We start from the raw sequence: 8,805 nt of genomic DNA, 5'->3' as shown, positions 1-8,805 counted from the left end.
TGATTTTAGGATTGGAGAAAGAAATATATAAAATGCGCATGGCACATCCAGTAGTACCAGAAAGAATGTAAGTACTTAAAAATTAATTAACTATAATTAATAATAAGGATATGTCAAGGGAGCCAACTGAAAGTGTCCCAATGGCCAAAGCTGAAACAATTTAAACAACAAAATTAAGTAGTGTTGAATAAAACCTGCCATGGTCCCCTCTGAAACTCATGTTGAAATCTAGTAGCCACTGTAACAATAGCAAGGGTGGGGCCCCTAAGTGACCATCAGGCTGTTAGGCCCCAGTCTCATGGGTGGGATGGTGCCTTTTATAGTACAAAAGATCCAATATCACCATTCTCTCTTCCTTGCTTCCTCTCCCACTTTCTCCTCTTTTCTTCTCCTCTCTCCCTTTCCTCCCTTCCTCCATGTGATCATAAAAAATATTTTTTTAAAATTACTTAACTTTTGTTTTAATCAGCTTTGTATCACTGTGACCAAAAGGCCTTACAAGAAGTAAATAGAGGTCTGATGGGAGGGACAGGAGGCAGCAAGATGGCGCAGGCTCAGGGCACCAGGAGGAAAGTCTGTTACTACTACGACGGGGATGTTGGAAATTACTATTATGGACAAGGCCACCCAGTGAAGCCTCACTGAATCCACATGACACACAATTTGCTGCTCAACTATGGTCTCTACCAAAAAATGGAAATTTATCACCCTCACTCCATATACTATGAATCAAATTGATGAGTTAGCTAATGAGTTAAATACTTGGGCAATAATTATGTGCAAATCTAATGTTTCATTTGATAACCACTTACCATCTAATCCTTTATTGTCTTTTTGGTCATCGCATCCTGTAATTTTTCCAAAAATGACAAGAAAAACACCTATCATGAATGCTCCAAATATATTCACTGATGGGTCAAATAATGGTACATCAGCAATAGTTACACCTGATCAAACTTTTACATTTTTAGTACCCAAACAATCAGCTCAAAAGGTAGAGCTTAATGCAGTATTACAAGCTTTTGTGATGTTTAAAGATTCTGTATTTAATGTATTTTCTGATAGTCAGTATATAGTTAACGCTATAGTATCCCTTGAAGATGCTGGTAGGATTTCCCCTTCCTCTACTGTTTTCTCTTTGCTTTCTTCTATACAAAGTCTAATCTGGGACAGAAAAGATCCATTCTTTATAGGACATATCAGGGCACATACAGGATTGCCTGGAGCCCTTAGTTTGGGCAATGATTTAGCAGATAAAATTACACATGACATACATATTTTATCGACACTAGAAGAAGCTACAAATTTTCATAAAAAGTTCCATGTCAATGCTAATACTTTACAAAAGCGTTTTAAAATAACTAAGGAACAAGCTAGACAAATAATAAAACAATGTCAAAATTGTGTGACCTTTTTACCACAAGTTAATCTTGGAGTCAATCCTAGAGGATTGATACCTAACCATATTTGGCAGATGGACGTCACACACTTGCCAGAATTTGGAAAATTAAAATATTTGCATGTTACAGTTGATACTTCTTCTGGATTTTTGATGGGCTCCCTTCATGCCAGAGAAAAAACTAAAGATGTTATAGCTCATTGCTTACAAAATTTTGCCACTGTGGGTGTTCCAAAACAGTTAAAAACAGATAATGCCCCTGGTTATACTTCTACCTCTTTTAAACAATTTTGCTCAACATTTGGCATTACTCTTATAACAGGAATCCCATACAATCAACAGGGACAAGGCACAGTTGAAAGAGCTTATCAAACTTTTAAAATGTACTTATTAAAGCAAAAAGAAGGAATTGGGAAGGGGTATATATTCCCCAAAGATAAACTTAAAATAACCCTTTTTACTCTAAACTTTTTAAATTTGGATTCATCAGGACTTAGTGCTGCAGAAAGGCATATGTGTCCAAAAAATGTGCATAAGCCCAAGGTACTTTGGAAGGATATTCTAACAGGACAATGGAAAGGTCCTGACCCAGTAATTGTCTGAAGTCGGGGGTCTGTTTGTGTGTTTCCACAGGGAGAACAGCAGCTGATTTTGGATTCCAGAAAGATTAACTAAAGCGATTTCTATAGACCAAAAAGGAGATGATTTGGCTCAAATCCATAACAACTGATATCCAAAACTCCAGTTTGGCTATTCTTACATCTGCGACAGAACCAGGATGCTTTTTTCAATATCTATTTTATTATTGCCCTTTGCCATATCATGAAGTTCTATTTTGTTTTTTGAGCTCATACAGATCTAGGTTAATGTTTTGCTGATCAGTTCTATTTTTTTGACTATAGAGTTTTTAAACATTGCAATGGAGATTTCACCTGTAAAAAGTTATAAGGCCTTTACTATTAGGTTATGTGTTGTATGTATTATATTATGTGTGCACACTTGTGTTTTGTGTTATATGTTTGAATGTATGTATGTCCATATATCATATATGATGAGCGCTCATGAAAAAATGGATCCAAATATATTTTTTTTATATTCACGTGATTTAAATGGTTTAATTTAAATTGGGTAAACAACTGTTGAGGATTGTTTTAATATGTGAACAAAAAAGGAGGTTAACAGATATGTTTGTTTACTTTCACCTTTCCTTTTCATTATATTTAATGTAAATTGTTAAGAAAATTGTTTTCTTTTAGTGCCTTCTGTAATGTTACATAATTTTTTCTTTAGCCATTATTGCCAGAATTCCTATCTTCAGCCCAGTGCCATGACCAAGTAACACAGTGATGACGACATCAAATTCTTGAGCTCCATTCGTCCAGATAACATGTCTGAGTACAGCAAGCAGATGCAGAGATTCAATGTTGGTGAGGACTGTCCAGTATTCGATGGCCTGTTTGAGTTCTGTCAGTTGTCTATTGGTGGCTCTGTCGCAAATGCCGTAAAACTTAATAAGCAGCAGACGGACATTGCTGTGAATTGGGCTGGGGGCCTGCACCATGCAAAGAAGTCCGAGGCATCAGGCTTCTGTTACATCAATGATATCGTCTTGGCCATCCTGAAACTGCTGAAGTATTAGCAGAGGGTGCTGTATATTGACATTGATATTCACCATGGTGATGGCATGGAAGAGGCCTTCTATACCACAGGACGAGTCGTGACTGTGTCCTTTCATAAATATGGAGAGTACTTCCCAGGAACTGGGGACCTACAGGATATTGGGGCTGGCAAAGGCAAGTATTATGCTGTTAACTACCCACTCCAAGGTGGGATTGAAGACGAGTCCTATGAGGCCATTTTCAAGCTGGTCATGTCCAAAGCAATGGAGATATTCCAGCCTAGTGCGGTGGTCTTACCATGTGGCTCAGATTCCCTGTCTGGGGATCAGTTAGGTTGCTTCAATCTGACCACCAAAGGGCATGCCAAGTGTGTAGAATTTGTTAAGAGCTTCAACCTGCCTATGCTGTCGCTGGGAGGAGGTGGTTACACCATTCATAATGTGGCCCGGTGCTGGACATATGAAACAGCTGTGGCTCTGGACACAGAGATCCCCAGTGAGCTTCCATACAATGACTACTCTGAGTACTTTGGACCAGATTTCAAGCTTCACATCCGTCCTTCCAATATGATTAATGAGAACACAAATGAGTAAAACAGCGGCTCTTTGAGAACCTGGGAATGCTGCCCCATGCACCTGAAGTCCAAATCCAGGCCATTCCGGAAGATGCCATCCCAGAGGAGAGTGGTGATGAGGATGAAGAAGACCCTGACAAGCATATCTCGATCCATTCCTCTGACAAATGAATTGCCTGTGAGGACGAATTCTCTGACTCGGATGAGGAAGGAGAGGGCGGCCGCAAAAACTCTTCCAACATCAAAAAAGCCAAGGGAGTCAAAACAGAGAAAGACCCAGAGGAGAAGAAAGAAGTCGAAGAAGAGGAGAAAACCGAGGAGGAGAAGTCAGAAGCCAAAGGGGTCAAACAGGAGGTCAAGTTGGCCCGAGCAGACTTCTCCAGCTTTGGCTTCTGGCCAAGTTGCCCACCTTTCTCCTCCATCCCTCAGATTTTTATATTTTCTATTTCTCTGTGTATTTATATAAAATATATTAAATATAAATGTCCCAAGGGACTAGATAGGAACCAGGGCCCTGATCCCAAGGCAGCTGTGTTGAGGAAACTTCCAGCACCTACCTTGTTCCCCATCCCTCCTTAAGTCTTTTGAACCATCTACAGTGCAGATCTGGGTAGAAGGGAGGTAACCATAAGAAAAACCCTAAAATGACAAGGGTCTGTTTAGTAGCTTTGGAAAGGTGCCCTTACCAAGTGTTCTAGAAGGGATGGGTGGGTCTTCAGGGACCCCCTGTACTTTTCAGACTCCTAACATCAGCCATTGGTTGTTTTCTTACCTTCCCACTGGCCTCAAGAGAGCCAAGAAACTCCCACTGCCCGGACTTTCCCCCAGTTCCACAGGTGAAGGTTGGCAGTCTAGCTTCCTTTCTAAGACACTATCTTCATTTTTGTGAGACTTTGTAATAAAATGGTACATTTCTTTGTAATAAAATGGTACAGAAAAGAAGTAGATAGAGGGGGGGGAAAGTTTACTTTGGCTCATGGTTTCAGAGGTTCAGTCCACCGTTGACCAACTTCATACCGCTGGGCCCAAGGTGAGGCAATGGTAGGTAGTCAGGACACGCAACAGGAAGCACAGAGACCTCTACCCATCAGAGACAACATAGAAGCCTCAAAGGCACACCCCCAGTGACCTACTTCCCCCAGCCACACCTTATCTGCAGTGACCCTCCAGTTAATCTAGATTAATTCCAGATTAATCAGTGGATCGATCCACTGAATAGACTGTAACTCTCATAATCTAATCATTTCACTTCTTGAAATTCTTGCACTATCTCACACATGAGTTTTTGGGGGACACCTAATCTAATCCATACAATTATGATAATAGTATCAAGAGTATTTTGAAGAAGACTCTAATATAGCTAATCACTCTAAGTAGAAATAAGGAACATCTAAAGAGCTTTAAAACACACTGGCTTGAAATCAAGCTAAAATCTATTTGGAATATCTCTGTTGATTCCCCCCATGAAATTTTGCATTTATTTTTGAAACCTTGTTTATTTATTGGATTAAAGACAACACAGAGATGTTCTGTTATGGTGAGACCTGGGGTGTTACCTTGTTTTGTTTTCTCCTACTTGTTTATTTTTTTTTTAATTTGTGTTCAGAGAGTTGAAATAATCAAACATCCTAAATTCATGGTACATTGCCATTGTTGGTTGATTCATGACAGATATATTTTATTCTTATTTATTCCCGTTATTCTCAAAACTTATCCCTTTCTTCTCCTACCCCCACAAGCAACCATTCTAACATGACTTATGAGAATTTCACAAAAGCTTATCATCTCTTACTCTAAAAAAGTTAAAAAGTGATAATGTAGCTAGTCTCCTAACAGTAAAATTTTTATCTGAGATTAAAATCACTTAAATAGGAGCTTTGGGGTGACAAGTATTATTGAAAGGCTCAGTATTGTTTAGAAGCTGTGGGCTTAATAGGACATTATTAAACCATTTAATCTCTCCTGCAGAGACATTTCATGCTGTCCCCTCAAGGAACTTTCCCTGCAGGAGGCATTGGAGTCAGCCTGTGGCCAAGTTGGTGACAGTTCAAGAAGTTCATCCTGCTCTAATTTAAACCGAGCAGCAAGAACACTCACAGCAGGAAATTCAAATTTGAAAATCTCAAGGAAAAATACACATGGCCTTTTATTTCCCACCACCCAGGATATTAAACCCAGATGACCATAGTGAACACAAGGGAAAAACAAATTGCAGAAATAAACACTTCTGTTCTAAGCCACTGGGTCATTTCAAGTGGCAGGCCTATTTTATTTTCAGGGAATCCACTGTCCTCCCCAAAGGGAATAGAAACATACTTTAGGAAGCTATTCCATCAAGGAAACTGTGGCATCTAAAGAATTGATTGTTTTGCAGAAATAAAAGTTGAGAGTTTTATATGCAGTGAATCCAGCAACTAGTCTCCTATGTTAGATCATTCCAGAAACTTGCTGCAATCAGAACCTAGAAAACCCTGTGTGTTGTTTCTCCCCTGACACTGACGACATAGAACATATTATAGAACCTTTGCTCTATAATCTGGGTGAGGAAACAGATATGATAAGAGAAAGAAACGGAAACAAGTTCAAATCCCAACTCAGCCCATATGCCCTATGTGACCTAAGTGAACAACCCTCTCTGAGCATTAATGTCAGTATTTTAGGGTTTGTGAAAAAAAATGCTAATGGGACCCACTCAGGGGTTAGACCTTAGTCAAACTGTAGGACCAAAGTTAGATGATTATTTTTAATCTCTAAGAAGGCTGTACTTTGTAGTCAATGTACTATTGTATATTTTATCATATCTAGTACAGCCATATTTTCCTTCAGTATTGAAATAGTTGGGGTTTGGAAGGGGGGATGTTTGTTCATTTTCATTTACAAACCAAGTTGGCTTGCACTTGGGGGCATTTTGAATGGGAAATGTTTAGCATTCAACATTAGAATCACACTCACTGTAACTGATGTTCACAAAGTGAGAAGCATGAGAAAAAGAAGCTCTTTCAGGAAATAACTGTTCCATATGTGATCTTGGGCCACTCTAAGCCCAAGATCTAATTGAGGGCTGAATACAGTTGAATGAACTATTAAAATATTTCCTGGGAGCAAAATTATGAAAAAGGAAGCCCCCACTCATATGGTCACAAACAAGCAATAATTTCACAGTCATGTATAAACAAATAAATGTGCTTTTGTAGATGCTTCAAGATTCAAGTAGGAGTCTATGAAATAAGAGGTCTTTACTAGCCAAAACCAGTTGGTAAAGAGGCATTTGCTTCCTTCAAATGTACAACATCAAAACTAGATAATATAGATAACAAAGAATCGTGTAATACCACCAATAACTGACCCCAAAGAGAGATAACCAATGACTTTCTCCAAAGGGAGATTGTGAAATGCCTGAAAAAGTTTTAAATAATTAATTTAAAGAAGTTCAATGAGATGCAACATAATCAGATAAAAATAAAAGAAAATTAAGAAAACCACATGTTAACAAAATGAGAAGTATAATAGGGAAGACATTTAAAAAAAAGAACCAACCAGAAGTCCAGGAGCTTAGGAATATAATGACAGAACTGAAAATTCAATAGAGAGGTCATTTTAAATTATCTAATTAAAGGAACAAACAGAAAAAAGAATGAATGAAAAATAGTGAAGAAAGAATAAAGAAGCTATCAATTGCACAAATACATGGATTACGGGAGTTGCAGGATTAGATAAAGGGGAGAAAACTTATTTAAAGAAATCTGGCTGAAAACCCCTCAAATCTTGGGAGGGGTATGGACATTCAGATTCATAAAGCCAAAAAGACTCCAACCAAGATCAACCAAACAATAATCCTGAGACACATTAAAATAAAATTGTCAACATCAAAGAAAAAGAGAGAATCTTGAAAAAAGCAGCAATTGGAAAAAGCAACTTGTCACATATATGTGAACACCAATTAAGCACCTAAACTGAAAGTCGAACACCGCAAAAGAATATATTCAAAGAACTGTCTTTCCATTGATCTCTCCCTTGCTCTCCTGCCATGATGCCATGTCATCAGGATGGATGCAACCAAAGGGGGCCTTCACCAGAGGCCATACTTTGACCAATCTGACTTTTAGCCTCCAAAACCATGAGCTAAGTAAACTTCTTTCCTTTATTTATTTTTGTATCCACCCTGTTATAACAATGGAAAATGGACTCATACAAACTGGAAATCAAACACAGGAGGAATCTCGGAAAATCACAAATACGTGGAAATTAAACAACAATCTCTTGAACAACCAATGAATCAAAGAAGACAAAAGGAAACTCAAAAACAACTGTAGACCTGGAAGATAAAGGAAAGAACCTAGGCCCTCATAGGAAGATGCCCAGCCAACAGAGGTTAGACCTCTAAGGAGACCCAGGTTCTCAGAGGAGAGAGAGGGGAGTTCAGTCTCTGAGGAAGGGGTGGCTCTCTGGTGCTAAACCTCTGAGGGGTACTAGTGAGGTTGGTTGTGCAATTACTGAAAGAAGTCATAGACAGAAGCCAAAGGTGGCAGCAGTGCTGACAGGAGGCGCTCACAAACAGTAAGGCACATGTCCCTCTGTCCTCCCCTGTCCTGCCTGTCTCCCTCTCAGACCTCCAGTGGTGTGACTTCTTGGGATCCAGCAGGCCCAGGAGAACTGTAATTCACAGGCTGTGGGTGCAGCACAGCAGAGCTTGACAGGTGAGTGAGCTGACGGGCAGCAGCTTAGTGCCAGGAGGACTGCTCCTCATGAAGCCCGAGGTGTCCCGCATGTCCCTTCAAGGATTCTTTTACCTTGTATTCCAAGCTGAGTAGCTAAAAATTTTAAAGGAAGGAGCTAAAAACATTGATGGTTATTTCCTGGAAAAACAACATTGTCATAAACCACATGCATTTGGAGAGAAAGAGCCCTGGGTTTAAATTTTGGCTTCCTCGCTTCCTTGTTGCATGACCATGAGCACACAGTTTGTCTCGTCATCTTAAAACAGTGATCATTATACCTGTGTGCACCAGGCGTTGCCTCCCCGGATTCATCCCTACTGTCCCGTGGTAGAAGTTAGGGGTCACCCGTTCAATAATAAAAGGTAGTCAGTGGGTTCCATTTCTCAATGGACACTTGATATGTCTAATTTTCTGTGGTAACTACGTTGTCAGAGAAGAGAAATATATACAGTATCCCCCAACCACTGACATGTGTTCCAGGATGCCCAGGGTATG

The 8,805-nt window shown here is 39.5% G+C and overlaps 1 pseudogene; it reads left to right on the top strand.

Moving 5' to 3' along the window:
- The first annotated feature begins 522 nt into the window (after positions 1–522).
- On the top strand, positions 523–4,341 carry LOC114095902 (histone deacetylase 1-like; annotated as a pseudogene).
- Positions 4,342–8,805: the final 4,464 nt, after the last annotated feature.

Source organism: Marmota flaviventris, chromosome 7 (assembly GCF_047511675.1).
Source record: "Marmota flaviventris isolate mMarFla1 chromosome 7, mMarFla1.hap1, whole genome shotgun sequence".
Taxonomy (NCBI): domain Eukaryota; kingdom Metazoa; phylum Chordata; class Mammalia; order Rodentia; family Sciuridae; genus Marmota; species Marmota flaviventris.
This window is presented reverse-complemented; position numbering and strand designations above follow the sequence as displayed.